General features: G+C 46.4%; 1 protein-coding gene and 1 pseudogene across 1 annotated transcript in view; both read right to left on the bottom strand.

The window, feature by feature from the left end:
- Positions 1-25,903, bottom strand: part of ACO2 (aconitase 2) — a 56,588-nt gene that overhangs the window by 29,654 nt on the left and 1,031 nt on the right. The window lies entirely within an intron of this gene.
- Positions 15,184-15,541, bottom strand: LOC103787614 (thymosin beta-4-like; annotated as a pseudogene).

The raw sequence follows: 25,903 nt of genomic DNA, 5'->3' as shown, positions 1-25,903 counted from the left end.
TTGTAGTGAGCCAAGATCACGCCACTTCACTCCAGCCTGAGTGACAGAGCAATACTCCATCACAAAAAAAAAAAAAGAAAAGAAAGAAATGACAGCAAGAAGGAAAGAGCTGCTTCCTTTCTAGATGACTGGTGTTCCCCGTCATACCCTGGGTAAGGGAAGAGGCAAAGCTGAAGCCACTGCCCCAGGCTCCCTTCTTTATGTCACCTGGATATATAATTCAAACCCTGTTAAGCAGCTGAACCCAGTATGTACCCACAGCAGGCATTCCTGGTTCCAGTCACCCAGTAGTGAGAACTGGCCACATTCTGAAACAGGACCCCCACAACATCATCCATTCTAACCTATCTTTGGCAGGGGCGACATCCCGGGTGCAGACTTTACACTCACTTCCACTCAAGCTCAAACCTAATGGCTCCTCACTGCCTGCTCACTGGGTAGGTGCAATGAACCCACCAATGACATGCTGTCAAAGGACCTTCCATACTGCATGTGCATAGAAGAAGGTCGTACATTTCAGCTGCAGTGATAAGCACCATCCTGTGCAGAGCCCTGGGTTTAAAGAAGGCTCCACAACTTACCAATCCTGGGCAATTTAACCTCTCCAAGCAATCATTTCTTCACAGAGTTATCGTGAGGATCTAGAGAGGTTAGTACCAAGTGCATTTCTATTATTATTACCCTGTGCGTTCATAAGTGTATACACAGCTACCCCCACCATGTTCTTCACACAAATGAGAAACCATACAAGCTGTTTTGCAACTCATCTTTTTCTTGATCTCTTTTTTTTTTTTTTTTGAGACGGAGTCTCGATCTGTTGCCCAGATTAGAATGTAGTGATGCGATCTCGGCTCACTGAAACCTTTGCCTCCCAGTTTCAAGCAATTCTCCTGCCTCAACCTCCCAAGAAGCTAGGGACTACAGGTGTGTACCACCACCCGTGGCTAGTTTTTGTATTTTTTTGGTGGAGATGGATTTCACCACATTGCCCAGGCTGGTCTCAAACTCCTGACTTCAAGTGATCCACCCACCTCAGCCTCCCAGAGTGCTGGGATTATAGGCATGAGCCACCAAGCCTGGCCTGCAACTCATCTTTTTCATTTACTCACACATCTTAGATATCTTTCCAATGTGAAATTACCAATCTGTTTCTTTATTTTTACAAATTAATTGCTCTAAGCTTCAGTTTCCGTAGAAATAAAAACAACTGTAATAATACTTATTGCCTAGTCCAGCCGTCAAGGCAATAAATTATAATCCTTTCTATAGTACTGGGAAAAACCAAAGGGCCAATTCCCACCAGCCAGGGCACAGTTAAGCAAACTACAGACTACATATCAATACCTAGAAATAGGCTTAAGAAATAATGCTGGGCCAGGCACGGTGGCTCACACCTGTAATCCTAACAGTTTAGCAGGCCGACGCAGGAAGATTGCTTGAGATCAGGAATTCAAGACCAACCTGGCCAACATAGCAGTAGCTCTCAAGGACAAAGTAGGCCACGCTCACACCCATAATCCCAACACTTTGGAAGACTGAGGCAGGAGGATCACTTGAGCCCATGAGTTCCAGGCTGCACTGAGCTATGATCCTGCCACTGCACTCTGGCCTGGCAACAGAACAAGACCTCAAAACACAACAAGCTGGGTGCAGTGACTCATGTTCTGTAATTCCAGAACTTTGAAAGCCTGAGGCAGGAAGATCATGAGGTCAGGAGTTCAAGATCAGCCTGGTCAACATGGTGAAATCCCATCTCTACTAAAAATATAAAAATTAGCAGGGTGTGGTGGCAGGGACCTGTAATCCCAGCTACTTGGGAGGCTGAGGCAGGAGAATCACTTGAACCTGGAATGCAGAGGTTGTAGTGAGCAGAGATCCCGTCATTGCACTTCAGCCTGGATGACAGAGACTCCATCTCAAAAAACAAAACAAAAGACAAAACAAACAGAAACAAAAACCCCAAAAAACAAAATCATATGTTGATACAGAATACAACTTATGGGTAAAGCAAGACTACGGTGTACCTATGTGAGACAAATGCAGTGTGATGCACCTGGAATAGGTTACATGGTCTAATCTTCACAGCCACCCAGTGAAGTGGCTTCTATGATTATCCTCTTTTCCTAGTCAGGAAACTGAGGCTCACGTGGAGGATCAATGACAAGGACACACTGTAGAAGAGGGACCCAAATCCAGCCTGACTGACCCACGTGCCTACTGTTGCTCCAGGCAAGTTGTTTAACTCCTTAAATGGAGATACACTTCACGGTGTTAAACACAAATGAAATCAGCTACATATTTCACCCTTAATCACCATGCCATTCTGCTTTCCTACTATTCGAAAGTGTCTGTTCTCTGTACCCACCACCATCCAAGAGGACTTCCTGCCCCGATGAACACGTTCTCTATCTGTGCTGTCCAATACAGGAGCCAACAGCCATGCGGGAACTGTGGCCAGTACACGTGAGAAACTGAATTTTTTTTTTTTTTTTTTTGAGACGGAGTCTCATATTCTAATGCTGTTTAGCTACTTATTTTCATTTGATCTGTCATGGAGGTTTTCCTGCTAGTAAAGGGCGACTTGTCTTACTCTTTAACAAAAAGTTGTGGTCAAATCTAACATAAAATTTGACATTTAAACCACTTTCAGCGTTGAATTCACTAGTATTAATTACGTTCATAATGTTGTGCAACCATCACCATTATCTTGTTTTTAAACAGCTGTTGAGTGGCATTCCATGGCGCGTGAGGCAGAATTTATTCAGTCAGTGCCCTGTGTATGGACAATTGGGTTGTTCTCTTAAAAACAGTGCTGCAGACAGTGTCTTTGTCTGTCTCTCTGCTTTTTCATGTATTTTAATTAGTTTCCTGGAAGAAAGAAAGCTAGTCAAAGAGCGCATACACTTTGCATTTTAATATGTATTGCCTAATTGTCTTTCATAAATGTTGATCCTCTTTACAGTCTTACTAAAAGCATCTAAGACTGATAAAGTATTGATTTGCTTTGGTAACTGCTCTGTATTTAACCCTCCGTAGTAAGGAAGAGCTGGTTGGGAAGTAGAAACAACATCCCTTTGTTTAACTAATTAGTATTTATGTAACACCTCCTGTGTATCAGGCTTGCTGTTCAGGCTGGGGGAATTTACTTATGAATACAGACACCATCTCTCCCTAGTGGAGCTTACAGACTAAAATGGAGACAGACATCATCTCATAAATGAAGTCAAGAAGAGGCAAAGGGCATGTATAGTGGAAGACTCCGATAGGGCTGGGGATTCAGGGAAGGGTTCACTGAGAAAGTAAAATCTATTTGGAGTTTGAAGGATCAACTGGATATTCCCAAGCCAAGGGCAGACTGGGAATGGTGGTGGACAGAGACCATTCCAAACAGAAGAAAAACTGTATCTGTAAAGCCCTGTGGCAGGTCCTTTTAGAATCTGTTCTGGCCAGGGAAGTTCATTATGTTCAGTGCCCTTGAAGAAGGCTGGTTCTGAATTTCCCAGATAACAGATACATGAGATCCCACTACCAGGACTCCATGAGCAGAAGGGGTTTGAGAGGGATGGCAGGCTTTCCAAGGCTAATTCTAACAAATTACAAATAATCTGGAGAGGTGAAAGAGAGGCACCTAAATAAATCAGTTTAGAGTTTTAGAATGACTTGTCCAAAGTTGGAAGGGGGTCAGGTAACCAAGGAGGAGCAGTACAGAGCAGCTGGAATACATCAGAGGGGGTCAGGAATGCCAAAGGACCTGATGAGCTAAGGCTTCTGGAAAATGCTAGTCAGCCACAGGGGCCTTAAACTGTCTGCAGTAAGAAAAATATGAAGAGGCATGCTGTTTCTGCCAATAACCAGAGAAGTAACACAATGTCACCACTTCTAGTTTTACATTCATTTCCTTATAACACTATAACATACATGGAACACTTCTGCTATGAACAGGCCATGTGCCAAGCATTTTATGTAGATGATTTCATTTTATATTAATGCTATGAAGTTTATCTTAAATTGTCTTTATGGCAAAACTAAGACTTGGGGAGCTCGGATAACTTCCCCAGGGTCACAGCAGTTAAGTGTTGGAGCTGGGCTGGGCAATCTGACTGAACTATCATACTGTGCCGGGAAAGGATGGGCTGTATGAGATAGGAGGGATTGGCCAAAATTCTAGAGGTAGCAGAATCCAAAGAAGTGGTCCATCACAGAGACCTGAGCTTGCATCCTAGAGTCACTACATACCAGCCGTCAAATTGTGACTTAATTCTGTGATCTCTAGTTTTGTCGCTTTGTCGCCCAGGCTGGAGTGTGGTGGTGCGATCTCAGCTCACTGCATCCTCTGCCTCCCAGGTTCAAGCAATTACTTGTGCCTCAGCTTCCTGAGTAGCTGGGACCACAGACAGCTACCACCACACCCAGCTGATTTTTGTGTTTTCAGTGGAGACGGAGTTACACCATGTTCCATGTTGGACAGACTGATCTTGAACTCCTGACTTCAGGTGATCTGCCTGCCTCAGCCTCCTAAAGTGCTGGGATTACAGGTGTAAGCCACTGTGCCAGCTAATTTTTTTTTTTTTTTAGTCTCGCTCTCTCGCCCAGGGAGTGCAATGGCACGATCTCAGCACACTGCAACCTCTGCCTTCTGGGTTCAAGTGATTCTCCTGCCTCAGCCTCCTGAGTAGCTAGGATTACAGGTGTCTGCCACTACTCCCAACTAATTTTTGTAGTTTTAGTAGAGACGAGGCTTTCACCATGTTAGCCAGGCTGGTCTCAAACTCCTAGCCCCAAGTGATCCGCTGGACTCAAGTTATCTGCCAGCCTCATCCTCCCAAAGTCCTAGGATCACATGGCCACTTCAGTAGCTTTTTTTTTTTCTGAGACAGACTCGGTCACCTAGGCTGAAGTGTAGTTGCACAATCTCGGCTCACTGCAACCTCCGTCTCCCAGGTTCATGCAATTCTCCTGCCTCAGCCTCGCAAATAGCTGGGACTACAGGCGCAATGCCACCACGACCAGCTAATTTTTTTTTTATTTTTAGTAGAGACGGGGTTGACAAGAATGGTCTTGATCTCTTGACCTCATGATTCACCCGCCTCGGCATCCTAAAGTGCTGGGATTACAGGCAAGAGCCACTGTGCCCAGCCAATTTTTATATTTTTAGTAGAGCCAGGGTTTCACAATGTTGTCCAGGCTGGGCTCAAACTCCTGACCTCAGGTGATCCACTCACCTCGGCCTCCCAAAGTGTTAGGATTACAGGCATTAGCCACCGTGCCAGACCTGTAACTTTTTAATGTTATATGATATACGTTTCTTTTGTAATCAGAAAAAGAAAAAATAAAGCAGGCAAACAGATGCAGAAAAGCACAATCCCTGGTAGAGTAGCATAATTGTTTAGCTGATTTAATTTGATTATTTGACAATAATGAAAAGTGTTTTGGTTTTTTGAAATGTGTAAACCCTTTGTTTCAGCAAGTGTACTTACAGGAAGTTATCATTCTGAAGGAAAAGGAAAAAAATGTACCTTTATAATAGCAGGATCTGGTTACCACCACTGTAACCCAGAGATCAAATGTGGCACCACCGACAGCAGGACGGGTGCCTCCTGGTGACATGACCTTCATGGCCTCACCTATGAAGAATTCTTGCCCAGAATGTTTAAACTGAATCTAAGCAAGCTTTGGAAACTTACCTCCAGAGTAAGTGAAATGCAGAGGGAAAAAAGAACAATCAATTAAACCCAGAAAGTCAACATTCTGTAAGAAAACTGGCCTGGTCTCTTCAAAGAGTCAATGTCATGGGATAGAAAGGGCTGAGGCAGGAAGTGGGGGTGCTGTTGTAGATTAAGAGAGATAGAAATGGAAAAACCAATGCAGTGTATAATGTTTTTTATTAGATTTTGATTTGGAAGAAGATAGCTGTCGAAGACATTTTGGAAGAAATTAAGAATGTAGTCTGGGTAGTACTACTATGAGTATTATTAGGCCAGGTGCGGTGGCTCACGCCTGTAATCCCAGCACTTTGGGAGGCTGAGGCGGGTGGATCACAAGGTCAGGAGATCGAGACCATCCTGGCCAACATGGTTAAACCCTGTCTCTACTAAAAAGACAAAAATTAGCCAGGCATGGTGGCATGCACCTGTAGTTCCAGCTACTCAGGAAACTGAGGCAGGAAAACTGCTTAAACTCTTGGAAGGCAGAGGTTGCAGTGAGCCAAGATTGCACCACTGCACTCTAGGCTGGATGACAGAGCGAGACTCCATCTCCAAAAAAAAAAAAAAAGTAGTAGTATTATTTACTTGGCCAGTGCAGGGCTCACACCTGTAATCCCCAGCACTTTGGGAGGCCGAGGTGGAAGGATGGCTTGAGCCCAGGAGTTTGAGACTTGCCCAGACAACACAGTGAGACCCTGTCTCCACAAAAAAATAAACAAAATTGGCTGAGCATGCTGGCACATACCTGTAGTCCCAGCTTGAGAGGCTGAGGTGGGAGGATAGCTGTGAGGTGGGATGGGCTGTGATGGTGTATACCACTGCACTCCCACCTGGGCCACAGAGCAAGACCTTATCTTAAAAAAAAGGGTAAGGAGAACTGGATTATTCCATCTGCATCAAAATCACCTGGGAGGTTTTATAAAAACTCAGCTTCTAGGATCTATCACTCCCAGAGCTCTGAACCAGATCTACTGCAGTAGGGCCTAAGCATCCATAAAAGATTACTAGGTTACTCTGAGATAGCCACGTCTGGTAACCACTGGACCTGATGTTCTCCAAAGTTCCTTCCAGCCCACAGTCTATAAATATTCCTTCCCAGCAAGCAGACTCTCCAATAAACCCCTTTAATCCCCAAAGGCCTGGAGGAAAACGCACCAATGTCAGAATGGATTTATGTGTATCAAGGCAGAACCTCCCACAACCCAGGCCCTTCTGGCTTAGCCACAGCCTTCACCTTCATGTCCATGTGAGTAATCAACAAGCTACACGTGTGCACATGTGAAATGCAACCCAGTGTGGTGCCCCAGGATGCACGTGAGACTCAGAACAACACTCAATTGTGATTAGGCCCCTGGCTGGTCACCCAGCTTACTCTTTCTTCTATAAAACAGGGAGAACGATGATCCCTCTAGTCTACCTCACTTAACGAAGAATTCATTTAACAATGAATACCTTCGCCAGGCACGGTGGCTCACGCCTGTAATCCCAGCACTTTGGGAGGCCGAGGCGGGTGGATCACGAGGTCAAGAGATCGAGACCATCCTGGTCAACAAGGTGAAACCCTGTCTCTACTAAAAATACAAAAACTTAGCTGGGCATGGTGGCATGTGCCTGTAATCCCAGATACGCAGGAGGCTGAGGCAGAATTGCCTGAACCCAGGAGGCGGAGGTTGCCATGAGCCAAGATCACGCCATTGCACTCCAGCCTGGGTAACAAGAGTGAAACTCCGTCTCAAAAAAAAAAAAAAAAATGAATACCTTCCTGGGGCCAAACACAGTTACCACAAGGCTTCCAAACTTTTCCAAGTTAAGGCATATGAACGCCACAAGCAGTAAGCAGACAAGCCTGCTGCTGGGAAGCAATGGGCAGGCTCAGCATGTCACCCTGCTAGGGTTGGGTGGGGCCAGGGCTCATTATCTTGGCACGCCCATGTTGCATCTGCTTACTTGTACCACACTGGACACTGGGAACACCACCATGGGATCTCTACGCTCAAGATTACCATCTGCTAGGATAAGAAAGACACCAAAACAAAAAGTGCAGTAGTGTTATAGTTGCTGTTTTATACATTGGGTACAAGATTCAGTGAAGCCACAGAAATATAAGCAATCAAACTGCAAAAGAGGTCAAAATTTTATCCAGGCTCAAACTGGATCAAGTCTGAGTTCAAGTTCAAAAATACTGGCTAGAGATGCAAAAGCCTAACAGAGACAAGGAGCAACTTGCTTCAAATTATAATGGGCATTTGTGGAGAGGCTTCAGGGAAGTATGAAGTCATTCAAAGCCCATTAAATCGTCATCAAGCCACCTCAGAGAAGGCCCTAGAAAAATCCAAATATTGGCCACAGGATGCTCTCAGCCAAAAGGAACCTTAGAGTGAGTGCTTCCAAATTTTGACTGTTATGCATACACACAAAATATGTTTGATATTTTGATCCAGCCGAGACTCTGTTTCTACAAAAACAAAACAGGCTGAGTGCAATGGTTCATGCCTGTAATCCCAGCACTTTGGGAGGCCAAAGCAGGCAGATCACTTGAGGCCAGGAGCTCGAGACCAGCCTAGCAAACATGGTGAAACCCTGTCTCCACTAAAAATACAAAAATTAGCTGGGCATGCTGGTACATGCCTGTAATCACAGCTACTCAGGAGGCTGAGGGATGAGATTCACTTGAACTCAGGAGGCAGAGGTTGCAATGAGCTGAGATTGTGCCACCGCACTCCAGCCTCAGCAACAGAGTGAGACTCCAACTCAAAAACAAAATGCTGGGTGCGGTGGCTCACGCATGTAATCCCAGCACTTTGGGAGGCCAAGGCAGGCAGATCACCTGAGGTCATGAGTTTGAGACCAACTTGGCCAACATGGTGAAACCCCATCTCTACTGAAAATACAAAAATTAGCTGGGCATAGTGACACATGCTTATAATCCCAGCTACTCGGGAAGCTGAGGTAGGAGAAACACTTGATCGCCTGAACCCAGGAGGTATAGGTTGCAGTGAGCTAAGACCACGCCATTGCACTCTGGGTGACAGAGCAAGACTCCGTCTCAATAAAAAAAAAAAAAACAAGCCGGGCGCAGTGGCTCAAGCCTGTAATCCCAGCACTTTGGGAGGCCGAGGCGGGTGGATCACGAGGTCAAGAGATCGAGACCATCCTGGTCAACATGGTGAAACCCCATCTCTACGAAAAATACAAAAAATTAGCTGGGCACGGGGGCACGTGCCTGTAATCCCAGCTACTCAGGAGGCTAAGGCAGAATTGCCTGAACCCAGGAGGCAGAGGTTGCGGTGAGCCGAGATCGCGCCATTGCACTCCAGCCTGGGTAACAAGAGCAAAACTCCGTCTCAAAAAAAACACACACACACACACACACAACAAAAAACAAATAGTGTATGATTCCACTTACATGAGATACTCAATAGGTAAATTCATAGGGACAAAAAGCAGAATGGTGGTTGCCAGGGGCTGGGTGGAGGGAATGGGGAGTTAGTTCAGCTATTCAAGATGAACAAGTTCTGGAGATGGATAGTGGTGATGGCTGCATAACAATGTGAATGTACTTAATGCCATTGAACTGTGCACTCGCAAATGGGTAAGACAGTAAACTTTATGTTTACGTGTTTTAAGCAAGGAAGCCAGTATGGCTAGAGCAGACAAACAGGGAAAACACTAAGAGGAAGATCAAGAGGAAGCAGGGAATCAGACTATATAGGACCTTGTAGAATTCGGTTAAGATTCTGCCGACTACGAGTGGGATGGAGAACGCTGAAGAGGAATTATGTAACCTGACTTCACTTTTTACAAGGACCTGGGGCTGCTCTCAATAGAACAGAGGGAAGCAGAGAGACCAGGCAGGAGGCCAACACAACAGCCCAGTGAAAGCTGGAGACTAAGATCACAGAAGTACTGGTGGAAATGGTGAGAAGGGGCAGGAGTCTGGATATATTTTGAAGGTAACAACAGTGTGATTTGCTGAAAAGTTGGCCAAGGGGTGTGAGGGAAGAAGTCAAGAATATCACTTAGGTTTTGGACCTAAGTAGCTGGAAGAATGAGTTGCTATAAACTGAAATGGGGGCCAGGTGCGGTGGCTCAGGCCTGTAATCCAAGCACTGTGGAGGCCAAGGTGGGTGGATCACCTGAGGTCGGGAGTTCAAGACCAGCCTGACCACCATGGTGAAACCCCGTCTTTTTAAAAAAAAAAAAAAAAAAAAAACCGAAATGCTGAAATGGGGAAAACAACAGGAAGAGCAGGCATGCAGGGTGAGATCAGGAGTTTGTTTCTGGACATTGGACTGATACCCAAGCAGAGAGGCCAAATAGGCAGATGGATTCTCACCTTAGATAAGCAGCCCTCTAGAGCTCTGTTAATTAGATGATTCATCTATAAGTACAGATTATCACAACCCAAGATGACCTCAGATCATCAAGAATTTTTTCTTCATTTGACAGATGAGGATATGAATGCTAAGGTCACATACCTAGTTAACAGCAGTTAGAGGCAGAATTCAAGCCCTCCAATCTGCAAGTCAATGCTTCCCCCCTTATACTACCTCCCCAATTTAAACAAATATGTTCCTGATTCATTAAATATTTCTCCAGTCCCAGACTATGTGTTGCGGTGCTGAATTTTAGGTGAGAAAACATGTCAAGTAATCACTCAAGGGACTGTGTAAGTGACCATGTGAGAGAAGTGCTATAAGAGAAAAGTTAAGCTACTGTAACAGCATAAAGCTGGCCAGCCTAGTCTAGAATTGGATAAGGGCTTCTCCAAGAAAGTGATGTTTGATCTGAGGCTAAACAAATGGGCTTTAGGGGAAGGTGTCCAGGGAACTGGGCACAGAGAGAACAGCATATGCAAGGTTCTCATGGCAAGAAAGCATTTGCAATTGAAAGAAAAGAAAACCAGCCCGGCACAGTGGCTCACGCCTATAATCCTAGTACTTTGGGAGGTTGAGGTGGGTGGATCACCTGAGGACAGGAGTTTGAGACGAGCCTGGCCAACATGGTGAAACCCCATCTCTACTAAAAATACAAAAATTAGCTGGGCGTGGTGGTGCGCACCTGTAATCCCAGCTACCCGGGAGGCTGAGGCAGGAGAATCCCTGGAACCTGGGAGGCGGAGGCTGCAGTGAGCCGAGATTGCGCCACTGCACTCTAGCCTGGGCGACAGAGTGAGACCTTGTCTCAAAAAAAAAAGAAAGGAAGAAAAGAAAAGAAAATCAGCTTGACTGCAGCAAAGTGCAGAAGAAATGGCAGAAAGTAAGACTGAAGAGACAAAAAGGAACCAGATATCACAAGGAACACTGAAGGTGTAGAAAAGTTACACAATGGTGCCCTAACAACTTTTAGCCACGGCGTATCTGAGTCTTGGCAGAATTCCTTGATCCTCCTGGAGCCTGAAAGGACAGGAGGCCTCTAAGGAGTTGCTCTGAGCCCACCTCCCACCTGCCTTCCTATCTCCCCAGGAAAGCTGTCAGGAGACAGTTTCTCCTGCCTCCAAGTTCTGATGGGGTGAGGTGCTTTCTGCCCCTGCCCCTCAAACTAGAGCTGAGGAAGGGAAACCTCTTGGCTGCAGTCTGGACGTGGCTCTCGGCAACAGGGCACTCCACACCTTATGGCACAGTCATCAGCTTCTTTTGTTTCGGTGTCATCCGTTTTGGTATTCCAGCAGAGGACCAGGGAGCTGGTCCTTGTGGCTTATTCTCCCTTTCGCTGTCTATATAAGTAACCAACAGTCTGATAGTGAAAGTGGCTCATTGTATCTGGTATAGTCAGGTCTTGGCCCTGTCTTGTAAGTGCAGAGGAGCTTGACAGTAGGACATGTTAAATGTTTAACTTGATCCTAAAAGCAATGGGAAGCCACTGAAGGTTTAATCAGGATCACATTAGCACTAAAATAAAAATCCACTGAGTGCAGTGGCTCACGCCTGTAATCCCAGCACTTTGAGAGGCCAAGGTAGGTGGATCACCTGAGGTCAAAAGTTCGAGACCAGACATGACCAATGTGGTGAAAGCTCGTCTCTACTAAAAATATATAATTAGCTGGGCATGGTGGCACATGCCTGTAACCTCAGCTACTCAGGAGGCTGAGGCAGAAGAATCACTTGAACTTGGAAGGCAGAGATTGCAGTGAGCTGAGATCGCGCCATTGTACTCCAGCCTGGGCAACAAGAGGGAAACTTCGTCTCAAAAAATAAACAAACAAATAAATAAATAAATAATAAAAATCACCACAGGACTTTGGGAGGCAGAGGCGAGAGGATCGCTTGAGGCCAGGAGTTTGAGACCAGCCTGAGCAATAAAGTGAGAACCTATCTCACAAAAAATCACAATAAATAAATATCACCGTGGTAGCTCTCTAGAGAATGCATCTGAGATGGGTGAAGCTATTAGAAGAGATTGATGGTTACTTGTTGTGTAACCTCTTTCCTAGCAGCACACTTGTCCTCTATTATGTGCTGAGCAAAAGGACTCAGATACCAAGAGGAGTGAAATGGTTCCTACACTAATACACCTCAGTCTCGCCAAGATCAAGAAGTAAATGCAAAATATCACTGTAACCTTTGAAAGAAGGACACACACATGAGGGGCAGGAGTGGAGCACGGGGAATGAGGAGCTCTGCTAGGGATGTCTCCACAAGGCTTCACAGAGAGGGCAGCACCCAGTGGCAGAGGGCAACCAGGCGTCTGCAGGGCAGGTGAAGACAACACACAGTATGCACAAAGACAGATTCACCAAGTGAAGTGTGCAGAAGCTGCAAATCACTCACAATGCTGGACGGCAAAAGACAAAGCAGGAGGCCAGGAGTGGTGGCTCACACCTGCAATCCCAAGACTTTGGGAGGCCGAGATGGGTGGATAACCTGAGGTCAGGAGTTCAAGACCAGCCTGACCAACATGGAGAAACCCCATCTCTACTAATAACACAAAAAATAGCTGGGCATGGTGGTGCGTACCTATAATCCCAGCTATCATGGGGGACTGAAGCAGGAGAATCTGCTTGAACCTGGGAGGCAGAGGTTGCAGTAAGCCAAGATCGTGCCACTACACTCCAGCCAGGGCAACAGAATGAGACTTTGTCTCAAAAAAAAAAATTTTTTTAAATAGCCAGGCCTGGTGGCACATGCCTGTAATCCCAGCTACTCAGGAGGCTGGGGCAGGAGAACTGCCTGAACCTGGGAGGCGGAGGTTTCAGTGAGTCAAGATCGCGCTGTTGCACTCCACCCTGGGCAACAAGAGGGAAACTCTGTCTCAAAAAAAAAAAGTCAAAGCAGGAAATAGTGGAAGGTCAGGTTGGAAACCCAGCCAGGCAGGGGAGGGTATGGCTCGCCGTCCTAAAAGCCTGAACTATGACCTGGGGTTTACCAGGGGCAATATGGCACAGTAAAGATAACCCTCGCTCCAAAGCCCAGCTTGTCACTTACTACCTACGTGACAAGTACACCCCAATTTCCTCATTTGGAAAAAAAGAATAGTAGCTGAAATATTATTCGAGGAATAAAATGACATGTAAGTTACTCTGATTTACTGTGAGGCATGAAATAACATGAATGGAGTCCCAAAGAATAGCAACTATGTAATTATGCAATATGTAAAATACTAAAAGTAATCCCAGCACTTTGAGAGGCTGAGGCAGGAGTTCAAGACCAGCCTGGGCAACACAGTGACATCTAGTTCTTTTTTTTTTTTTTTTTTTTTTTTTTTGAGACAGAGTTTTGCTCTTGTTACCTAGGCTGGAGTACAATGGTGCGATCTCAGCTCACCACAACCTCCACCTCCTGGGTTCAAGCAATTCTCCCGCCTCAGCTTCCCGAGAAGCTGGGACTACAGGCGTGTGCCACCATGCCCAGCTAATTTTGTATTTTTAGTAGAGATGGGGTTTCACCATGTTGACCAGGATGGTCTCGATCTCTTGACCTCGTGATCCTCCTGCCTCGGCCTCCCAAAGTGCTGGGATTACAGGCATGAGCCACCACACCCGGCCAACCTAGTTCTATTAAAAAAAAATTACCAGGATTTTTCCTCCGTTATATAAAGCAAGATACATTTCATGAAGAAAATAGAGAAAAGACATAAAACACACAATTTTACAGACTCCCTGAAGCCCATCCAGCGACCTCTACCACCACCACCCCTTCCACCAGACACCCTGGCCTGGTACAGAGCATCCTGTGGGTGCCTAATACTCAGTGACTCCAAGGTAGGCAGCAAACGCTAGTCTATACTGCTTTTCTCCCTCCCCACAATCCCTGCTACCATGGAATCCTCTGTACCCACACTGCAGGTATCAGGGCTGAAGTTTCTGAACAAATACAACCATGATAACACTAACCCTTATTAGTAATATTTGATTATTTTTGTTTTCCAAGATGGAGTCTCACTCTGTCACCCAGGTTGCAGTGCAGTGGCAAGATGTCGGCTCACTGCAACCTCTGCCTCCTGGGTTCAAGCAATCCTCCTGCCTCACCCTCCCGAGGGGCTGGGATTACAGACGCCTTCTACCATGCCTGGCTATATTTTATACTTTTAGTAGAGATGGGATTTCACCATGTTGGCCAGGCTGGTCTCGAACTCCTGACCTCGTGATCCGCCTGCCTCAGCCTCCCAGAGTGCTGGGATTACAGGCGTGAACCACCACATCCAGCCGATAGTTTTGTTTTTAATATAATTTTTTATTTTGACCAAAGTAACATCTTTATGCATTATTAAAATTTAAAAACTATCATTATAAAGGAAACCAGGAACCAAGTCCCAACCCCCCATTTCCCTGCCCCAAAGAAAACAAACTTCAACACTTGGTGTGCTTATCACAAATTCATTCTCAAATTCTCCATCGGCTACAACGCTCAATATTATGAATGCATTAGGAGATGCACCAGCCCTGTCATCTCCTGGAGCCTCTGTCTCCTTCCCCATAAGGTCTAATACCTCTCTGGAACTCACATCCATTAGTATCCCTAGAATACCCCATCCTTCTCCTTAGTTGGATTCTGGTTTCCTGAATCCAATGGCTTTTTCTTAGGTTACTCTGGTTTTGAGAGAACACATCCTCAAGTATCAGCCATACTCCCACCTCAGCCTCCGAAAGTGCTAGGATTAGATGGGTAAGCCACCACATCCAGCCCAATATTTAAGGAAGGATGATGCTTTGGGCATATTTTTCATTTTTGCTTTTTATTTTTACTTATTTAATTTTTTTGTTATTTTATTTTTTTTTAAGTTTTTAAACTTTTTATTTGCATATTTAAAAAATTGTGCATTCCAATAATTAAAATCATTTGAACAAAAAAAATGGCACTCTGATTAAACTGCATTACAGCCTGCAGGATACCTTGGGCCAGCTTGGTTTTACTCTAGATTTCACATTCGTCCCATCCCACTTCCTCCACCCCACTTCTTCCTTCACCAACGTGCAAGTTCTTTCCTTCCCTGCCAGACAGATAGACAGATGGGAGGAGCAGGCACGGCCTTCGTTGTCAGTAGTTCTTTGATGTGAAAGGGGCAGCACAGTCATTTAAACTTGATCCAACCTCTTTGCATCTTACAAAGTTAAACAGCTAAAAGAAGTAAAATAAGAAGGCAATGCTTGTGGAATGTACAGTGCATATTGGCGGCACACGACTCATTACGATTCGCCTGCTTGCTTCTCCTGTTCAATCGTTTCTTTGGAAGGCAGTGGATTTTTCTTTTGCGTTTCTGTCTTTTTCAGTTTCTACTTATCGAATTTCTCGATCTCAGCCATATCGGGTTTGTCAGACATGGTTGCGGAGAAAAGCGGAGCGAGGCGCACGAACGAGCGAAGTCTGGTCTGCGCAGTGGCCACCACCGAGTTGTCCTATTTTTTGTTTTTTGAGACGGAGTTTTGCTCTTGTTACCCAGGCTGGAGTGCAATGGCGCGATCTTGGCTCACTGCAACCTCTGCCTCCTGGGTTCAAGCAGTTCTCCTGCCTCAGCCTCCCGAGTAGCTGGGACTACAGGCATGAGCCACCATGCCCAGCTAATTTTTTTGTATTTTTAGTAGAGACGGGGTTTCACCTTGTTGACCAGGATGGTCTCGATCTCTTGACCTCGTGATCCACCCTCCTCGGTCTCCCAAAGTGCTGGGTTTATAGGCGTGAGCCACCGCGCCCGGCCTATTTAATTTTTTTTTTTTAGATGGGGTGTCGCTCTTCTTGCCCAGGCTGGCATGGAATAACATGATTTCAGCTCACTGCAACCTCTGCCTCCCAGGTTGAAGTGATTCTCCTGCCTCAGCCTCCTGAGTAGCTGGGATTACAGGCATGAGCCACCATGCCCAGCTAATTTTTTATTTTTGGTAGAGATGGGGTTTCTCCATGTTGGTCAGGCTGGTCTTGAACTCCCAACCTCACGTGATCCACCCGTCTCGGCCTCCCAAAGTGCTAGGATTACAGGCGTGAGCCACTGCGCTGGCCTGTATTTTTTATTTTTTGGGAGATGGAGTTTCGCTCTTGTTGCCCAGGCTGGAGTGCAATGGCAAGATCTCGGCTTACTGCAACCTCCACCTCCCAAGTTCAAGTGATTCTCCTGCCTCAGCCTCCCAAATAGCTGGATTACTGGCAAGCGCCACCACACCCAGCAATTTTGTATTTTTAGTAGACAGGGTTTCTCCACGTTGGTCAGGGTGATCTCGAACTCCCGACCTCTAGTGATCCACCCACCTTGGCCTCCCAAAGTGTTGGGATTACAGGCATGAGCCTCCATGCCCAGCATTTTTTTTTTTTTTTGAGACAGAGTCTTGTCGCCTATGCTGGAGTGCAGTGGTGTGATCTCAGCTCACTGCAACCTCCGCTTCCCAGGTTCAAGTGATTCTCCTGCCTCAGCCTCCTTAGTAGCTGAGATTATAGGTGCATGCCACCATGCCCGGCTAATTTTTGTTATTTTTAGTAGAATTTTGCCATGTTGGCCAGGGTGGTCTCGAACTCTTAACCTCAAATGACCCACCAGCCTCTGCCTCCCAAAGTGCTGGGATTACAGGCACGAGCCACTGCACCCAGCCCAGCCATATTTTTTAAAAATAACTTTGCCTAGCTCTGTTTTTATTTCCTGATTCCAAAAGTAAAACATACTCAATGCTCAGTTCAACCTCAGGGTCATAGGGACATTCCTGAGATCACTCGTAAGGCCATCCAACACAGTTTTCCCAAAACTGGGAAATGGGAAAACTTTTTCCCATACTTGGACCCTACATCTCAGGCTTTGTTAAATACTCACTGGTAAATTCCAGGCCCTCATATAGAAGAAATACTTTCACTGCCCCTACTTTCTGGGGAACAAAGGGGCTAAGGGCAGGACTGAAATGGCCTCGAGGCAGAAAATCTCCCCTCAGCAATTTCCATAAGCCCCCTGATTCAACATGACTAGGTCAGGAAGCTCACGCTCTTCCAGAAAGCCTATTCTGGTCAGTTGTAAGATTTTAAACTAATGCTTCTTAAAACAAATGGAAATGTGCCCTCATTACGTCATTCCAGCTTTGGAGATCTGGGCTCAAATCCCAGCTCTACCCCTTACAAGCTGTATAACCTTCTGTGGTTTTATTTAACCCCTCCAAACATCAATGTTCCCCATCTGTAAAAATGGGAATAACGCCTTCACAGGCTGCAATGAGGATGAAAGGAGAGAATCTAGACTAGTGCCTGATTCATGATAGGCCTAACTTCCTAGTCCTATCCTTTGGAACCAGATCAAATGAAGCTAGTCAATCTCCCACAGTCAGCCCTTCAAATCACTGAAAACAACAATTCTATCTTCTCCATCCTAAGCATCCCTATAGCACTTCCTCAGCCACAAAACAACTTCCGAATTTTACACCTATGTGGGAGTCTCCCATCAGGGTGACCAGTAGCCAGATGCCCACAGATAAGTTTTGGAGTAAATATCAGCTGCCACACAGCTCTGCACCAATGACTCTTGTAAAGCTTGCTGCACAAAGCTCTGCCTCCTGAACTGCCTGAAGCTGCAGAGGCTCAGAGACAGGAAGGGGCCTGCCCAAGGTCAAACAGCTGGAACTTCCAAGGGCCATGACTTTCTCCCGGTGCCAATGACAGTGTCTCCCGACCTCTGCCTCAAGCCCAGGAGCCAAGTGGGCTGAGTCCTCCACGGGGGTTCTCAGTCCCAACTCCTGACTCTGAGTGCCTTTGTTGGAGTCTAGCTGGATGGACCACAAATCATCTCCAGGGCTTCAAGGGAGGCTCTGCTGATCCTGCATCTACCAACACAGAACACTGGGCAAATGCTGAGAGAAGGGGCATTCCCACAGCAGACCCCCACGGGGGAGCCAGGCACCACACAGCTAGGCAAGACAAAGGACACTGCTGGCGAGATGACAACAGCTCTCTTGCATCACCCTAACAATTGAGCCAAGTGGGACCTCTACGGGTCTCTCTGTCCCATGTTTAGATGAGAAGACAGAGACTTGGACCAGATAGGAAAGTGAAGTCCAGTAAAATATAAGCTCCATGAGGACAAAAAATGGTCTATTCTGGTCACAATATATTCAGAACCTAGGACAATGTCTGACACAGAGAAGTTCGAGAAAGACTCAGTGATGAAATGGATAAAGGCAGAGCCGTGACGTGACGTGAACACCAGCCTTCTGCATTGTGCTTTCAAACTCAAGTGGAGTGCCTCTGGCAGAGGCTGTGGTGAACAACAGCCCAGGTTCACAGAGCTAAGGCAGACCGAAAAAGGGCCCGCCCCACAGCACGTCACACACATACCCACTCAGAACTCGCCGCAACCCCACTTGGCCAAGGTCAGACATGCTGCCCCCTCTTCCTACAAAGGATGGAGGTCTTCCCTTGGGACCACTTGTATCCTCCAGAGAACACTACAATCCAAACGGACTGACATTCTCAGGCAAGCTGCTGTCCACCTTGTCAAGCATGGCACACGCAGCACTGCCTGTTGGGGAGCCCCAGCACACAGAGCAAGCCACAGAGCTCAGGGTGCTGAGCCATCGAAACAGGCCGGGCTCCTGGAGAGGCCCGGTCTCTTGAGGCAGCTGCTTTAACAAGTGACAGAGAAGTCATCAGGTACTTGTCAGAGTGCCACCATGGAAACACTCCAAGGCAAGTGCCCAGTCACAGAAATGCCATCGACTCTAGGGCTGGAGGGATCTGACTTGGAATCTCAGCTTCCCTATCTGTGGGACCTCAGATAAGATTATTTACCTCTCTGAGCCTTAATTTCCTCTTCTGTAACATGGCGGGTAAAAGAGAAGAGATTTTGGCAGAGTGTAATGGCTCATGCCTATAATCCCAGCAATTTAGGAAGCCAAGTCAGGTAGATCATCACCACTCCTGAGCCAAGGAGTTCCAGACTAGCTTAGGCAACAAAGTGAGGCCCCATCAGTACAAAAAAATACAAAAATTAGCCAGGCATGGTGGCATGTGTCTACATCTGAGCCACTCAGGAGGCTGAGGCAGGAGGACTGCTTGAGCCCAGGAGTTTGAGGCTGCTGTGAGCCAAGATGGAGTCACTGTACTGCAACCTGGGTGACAGAGCAAGACTCTATCTGGGGGGTGGGTGGGGGAAGCAGAGATTTTGTGAAGACCAGAAAGAAAGACTTGTAAATACAGAGGAAAAACATCTAGAATGATAAACACAAAATTCCCCTGGGGGACTGGGATGGAGAGAAGAGAGCTTTTATGCATATACTGCATTCTATAACAAAAAAAACACGAAAGGCGTAGAGCTCTGTAGCTGTATTTCTGGCAGGCATTCAATAAATGTAAGCTGCTATTACTTAGTTCTCCTGGGAGAATGAGATGCTGCTACTAAAACATGGCCTGCCTATGTACGGGGGAGAGGATTATAGGTGGCTGTTTTTCCACTATGTCCCCTACTTCTCCCTCCCCAGCCATCAAAGATCAAAGCCCCAGACCAGGTCCCAAGCACCAGGACAGCACATCTCGGAACTGAAATGGAACTGAAAAGGTCTCATCTGTCCACTCCTTCTGCATTTGAATGCCTAACACACTCACCCAACCTAGCCAGGCTGTCTCCAGCGGTGAGGAACTCACTATATCATAAGGCAGCCCATTTCACAGAAGGATGACTTCAGGCTCATGTCTCTTAGCAACCAACTGCCTAGCCCTTCCTGGCAGAGAGTTCAGGTGAACTCTAAGTGGGCAACACAGGAATGCATGTCAGTCCACACCCTCCTAAGGAGAAGCATCTTCCCACACCTCCACTGCAGGGCTTCTAACAATCTTCTCCCACTCATGGAGGTGACGCCTGGCTCCTATCCTAAGAAACCAAATCTAAACAATTCCCTCCTGCCAGAAGGCAGTCAGCTAGCTTGGTTGCTATGCAACTGGAGGGAACAAAAGTGATGCAGTCCTTTTCAGAGGCTTGGAGCCTCTGAAAGAGAGTAAGGAGCCATGCATCTCCAAGTCAAAGCCTCTAAATGGGCACCGAAGGCAGCAGAGGGTTCCTTTAAGGAATAGGCTGATGACAGATACCCTCATCTAACTAATTCTCTTTTGCTGCCCACATCAGTCATACATCATGAACTGCATACAAATCCCAAGCCCTGCTCTGGCCCCACAGGCAGCAGCTCTGCACCTACACACTTGAGACAGGCATCCTCTGCAAGCTCAACAGGCAGCCTGTGAGGCTGAGCTGAAGCTCAGTCAAGGAATAAAGCTGCCTCTGTGCAACCCACCCCTCTAGCACCTCCCCTGCCAGCCTCACTGGTATTTAGGCCAGGAGACAATCACAGCCACAAAGACATATACCCAAAATGGCACAGAGCCGACTGAACTGTGTACCCTATACCCAGCCCACTCCACAGTGATCAGTTTCTACTCTCTCTGGGGAAACAGTCTGGCTGACTGGTAAAAAGCCTGGGTTCTGCGGTCAAATCTGCATTCACGTGCTAGCTGTGACCTCAGATGAGATATTTAACCCCTCTGGGACTCAGTTTCATCATTTTGAAACAGGCTACTCATACCTACTTCTTAGGGTTGTTGTGAAGGACAAATGAGGCAATATTTGTAAGACAAGACCTAGTTCTGTGACTGGCACAGAGGGCCTGATTACTCAACAGATGGTGGGTAATGTGGTTCTCCGCTCCTCCAGGCCTGGATGGGCCTCTGTCATTAACCACAGCAGTGGGCGGACCAACATACCACCACCACATCCATGTTCCAAGACGGGTGGCTGAGGCTGTATTTAGCCCCACCCAGCAAATCCCCCTACCTACTCCGTGCTTCAGTGCCATGCATTACACTTATTTAAACAACTTCTCCATCACCACCTTCAAAGCTCTTCCACAGGCAGGGCCCTTGTCTTAGATCAGCTCTGAACATACTCATGACACAGTGAGTGCTTATAAATGCCACAACTGGCGGAGGCACAGTGGCTCACCCCTGTAATCCTAGCACTTTGGGAGGCTGAGGCAGATGGATCGCCTGAGGTCAGGAGTTTGAGACCGGCCTGACGAAACCCTAACTCTAATAAAAATACAAAATTAGCCAGGCATGGTGGCGCATGCCTGTAATCCTAGCTACTCAGGAGGCTGAGGCAGAAGACTCGCTTGAACCCAGGAGGCGGAAGTTGCAGTGAGCCAAGATCACGCCAGTGTACTCCAGCTGGGGCAACATGAGTAAAACTCTGTATTTTCATTCTTGTTGCCCAGGCTGGAGTGCAATGGCACGATCTTGACTCACTACAACCTCCGCCTCCCATTCTCCTGCCTTAGCCTCCCAAGTAGCTGGGATTACAAGCATGCACCACCACACCCAACTAATTTCGTATTTTTAGTAGAGATAGGGTTTCACCACGTGGGTCAGGCCAGTCTTGAACTGCTGACCTTAGGTGATCCACCTGTCTCAGGCTCCCAAAGTACTGGGATTACAGGTGTGAACCATCATGCCCGGCTCACAATGCTTTATAGCACATGAAACAGAGTTGAAACAACTTTTCAAACATTAAGCCTTCAGAACCCTTCTTAACTGAAGAGTAGTTATTAATTATACCATTTTGCAGATAGGTAACTAAATGTAGGACTACAGAGAGTTGAGACTTTGCCTAAAGCTACACAGTAAGCCAGGGGCAGAGGAAGTCTCCCTAAGGCTCCTGATGCTCCATCTGCTGCTTTTTACAGGCTGCAAGAAGCCTCTCTGCAATCCCTTCCTTCCTTCATGCTGAGAGGCCCCAAGCCCATCACTGCCTTCCAAACCAGGTCCTGGGAAAACCAGACACATCGAAAAAAACTGGAGCCAATGAAGACTCAACACTCAATTTAAATACTTCCCATTGGCCAGGTATGGTGGCTCACACCTATAATCCCAGCACAAGGGAGGACGAGGTGAAAGGATTGCTTGAGCCCACAAGTTAAAGACCAGCCTGAGTCACATGGTAATACCCATCTCTACAAAAAATAAAAAATTAGTTGGGTGTGGTGCCACAAGCCTCTAGTCCCGGCTACTAGGGAAGCTGAGGTGGGAGAATCACTTGAGCCCAGGAGACCAAGGCTGCAGTGAGCTGTGATTATACCACTGCACTCGAGCCTGGGTGACAGAATGAGACCCTATGTCAAAAAGAAAAAAAAAAAAGGAAAAAGAAAAAAAGAATATTAAAAAAAAAGTAAGTAAGTATTTACAAGACGACCCTCTTGGGCACACACCAGGTTTCACAATAAGACCAGCTAGGACAGAGTCTACATGACACAGGACGCTCATCTTCTACTCAAACGAGGGCCCTGGGGTAACACACTTGATATCATCTGGCTTTCTCACCTGTGAAATCAAGTACTTGAGAGTTGGTGAAAGAATCAAGAATTTATCAGTGAGATTCTGCCCATGGCTAAGTTTTCTAAGTACTGTGCAAACACATGACCACTGAATTCAAGCTCACCCATCCCTCACTTGCTAAGGCCCCAAACCCAGGAGTCACCCTTATTCTCTATCCCTGACATTCCTCATCCAACCCATCTGCTTCCGAAGATATCCCAGTTTTGAATACACCTCCTTATCTCCACTCCCAGATCGCTAGTCTGGGACTCCTCTGCCATCCCTGGGATGACTCCAGCAGTCCCCCACTGGTCTCCCCGACTCCTTCTTTTGACCCTCTATGGTCATCATGCACGTAGCAGCCCAAATGATCAGATCATGTCACTCCCTAGCTTAAAATCTTCCAGTGGATTTTCACTACACTTGGATTTCTTCCCGAAGCCTGCCTGACCCTAGCCCCTGCCTCTTGCTCAGACCTTCTGCTCCTCAGGACACAGTAGCAACACTGGCCTTAGCTCTTATCCTCAACACACTCAGCTCACACCTAGGTGCTCTGCGCATGCTCCATTTGAAGTCTCCTCCAAAAATGCTAAACAGCTGCATTCGTATCTTTTAAGTCTCAGTTCAAATGCCACGTCTTCTATGAGGTCTTCCCCAAATACCCCAGTTAAAGCCATGCCACATTCTCACCTCTATTATCTCTACCTTATCTTCCCCACAACACTCAGTAATTACAGTATTCTTCTTTTTCTATTTGTTTTCCCCAGGACTACAAGCCCCACTATTCTTGCTCACTACTGCATCCCTCATGTCTAGAACAGTGCTAGGCATTAAGATTTTTTTTTTTTTGAGACAGAGTTTTACTCTTGTTGTCCAGGCTGGAGATTAATGGCGCGATCTCAGCTCACTGCAAATCTGCCTCCTGGGTTCAAGTGATTCTCCTGCCTCAGCCTCCTGAGTGGCTGCGATAACAGGCACGTGCCACCACGCTCAGCTTATTTTGTATTTTTATTAGAGATAGGGTTTCACCATGTTGGCCAGGCTGGTTTGAATTCCTGACCTCAGGTGATCCAACCCACCTCAGTCTCCCAAAGTGCTGAAATTATAGGCATGAGCCACCGCACGCGGCCAAAGTTTTCAATGAACATCATGAAGCAGTTGGTTTGAAAGACAATGGTGTGCTCCCCTAATCCTCAGAATGGTGTCTCTGTTCCCTTATCCACATCTGAGATGGAAGCTTGTTTACCAGTGTATTCATTCACTCAATTCTAATCAACAATCGATACCTGGGAAGGTACTCATTGTGACCATACAATCAGGATAATCTGTTTCACAATTCAAACCAAGATTTTAATTAATTAATTAATTAACTTTTTTTTGAGACAGAGTCTTACTCCATCACCAGGCACCAGGCTGGAGTGCAGAGGCGCGACCTCGGCTCACTGCAACCTCCGCCTCCCAGGTTCCAGCAATTTTCCTGCCTCAGCCTCCCGAGTAGCTGGGATTACAGGCGCACGCCACCACGCCCAGCTAATTTTTTTGTATTTTTTTTTTTTTTTTTTAGTAGAGACGGGGTTTCACCATGTTGGCCAGGATGGTCTGGATCTCTTGACCTTGTGATCCACCCACCTCGGCCTCCCAAAGTGCTGGGATTACAGGCATGAGCCACCGCGCACGGCCATAAAAGAGGTAAATTTACAAGCTTCTCAGAGAAACTGTGTTAGCTGGTTACTTGAGACAGCCTGGTTATTGGGAAGCAGTGTGCAAACTGCATATATTGTTCCTTCATCTTAGCCAAAGGAACAAACAAGGAGACCAGGATTTTAATCCTAACTCTGCTACTGGAAGTCACTGAGGCTCTCAAGGTCTTAGATTCTCCACCTGTAAAAGAGGGGATTAGTCTAAGTGATGGTCATAAACACATTCTACTTGCTCATCACTTTCTTTTATTTTTTGTTTTACCATGGAATCTCGCTTTGTCGCCAGGGTGGAGTGTAGTGGCATGGTCTCTGCTCACTGAAACCTCTGCCTCCCGGGTTCAAGCGATACTCCTGTCTCAGCCTCCTGAGTAGCTGGAACTACAGGCTCGTGCCACTATGCCCAGCTAATTTTTGTATTTTTAGTAGAGACAGGGTTTGACCACGTTGGTCAGGAAGCTTCGATCTCTTGACCTCGTGATCTACCTGCCTTGGCCTCCCAAAGTGCTGGGATTACAGGCTTGAGCCACCGCGCCCAGCCTGCTCATCACTTTCTAATATCCAGCTGCTGAATACACATTTGTTCAATGAAGATCATCCCCAACTGACAGACAATGGACTCAGGAAGTAACTTACTCAAGGTCACAGGCTCTGGAAAGAGAATGAACTATAGCCCAGATCTCCTTCTATACCAGTCTAATAATCATACTTTCCAATACCCTTTTCAGTTAAAAAACGGTGTGGTATCATTCTTCTCTTCCAAGTTCAAGAAATCTATAATCATTTATCTTATCAAATAATCTTGCCTGTCTCCCTTAAATCACAGGACAGGAAGAAACAATTATTTCCACATCATTAACCTCGACAATCAAAAGACATGAAGAGGCCAGGTACAGTGGCTCATACCTGTAATCCCAGCACTTTGGGAGGCCGAGATAGGCTGATTACTTGAGGTCAGGAGTTTGTGACCAGCCTGATCAATATGGTAAAACCCCATCTCTACTAAAAATACAAAAATTAGCCAAGCATGGAAGCATGTGCCTGTAATCCCAGCTAGTTAGGAGGCAGGAGAATCACTTGAACCCAGCAGAGATTGCTGTGAGCCGAGATTACGCCACTGCACGCCAGTCTGGGCAACAACAGTGAAACTCCATCTCAAAAAAAAGAGAGGAGCTGGGGTATGAGAGGGCATGGAGGAGGACGTGGAAGAGGGTGAGAAAGAGGTATGGCTAGATGGGAGTCTAAAGACTAGAGATAAATCAATGTGTGATGTGCAAAGAGGAAGGACACTGAAAGGATGAGTGCCCTGAAAGGGCAGTCTATGAAAATCAGGTGCCCCATATAGCCACCAGTTTTATCTCCATGCAATGACCCAAGATCGCACCACTGCACTCCAGCCTGGGCGACAGAGCAAGACTCAGTCTCAAAAAAGAAAAAAAAAAAGATGTGAAGAGATAATTAAGTACAAATCCCTTGCCTTTGCCCATAATTGAGACCAGAATTCTTTTCAGATAAATGATGATTTTACTTTAAACCATATGGTAAAATGTAAGCAATGTGATGAAAAATAAAGTGCCACAATGCTTCCTGAGAGCAACGCATAACTTGTAAAATTCTATTATCAAAGTTGTGCCACTTGATCCAAAAGATTCACAAAGTGAACTGTGACAGAGGATGTCTACAGAGGCTTGCTGGCTTTATTTTTATTAACAAGTACACATTTGACATTGAACCTTTGAGTATA

This window comes from Callithrix jacchus, chromosome 1, assembly GCF_049354715.1.
Source record: "Callithrix jacchus isolate 240 chromosome 1, calJac240_pri, whole genome shotgun sequence".
Taxonomy (NCBI): domain Eukaryota; kingdom Metazoa; phylum Chordata; class Mammalia; order Primates; family Cebidae; genus Callithrix; species Callithrix jacchus.
This window is presented reverse-complemented; position numbering and strand designations above follow the sequence as displayed.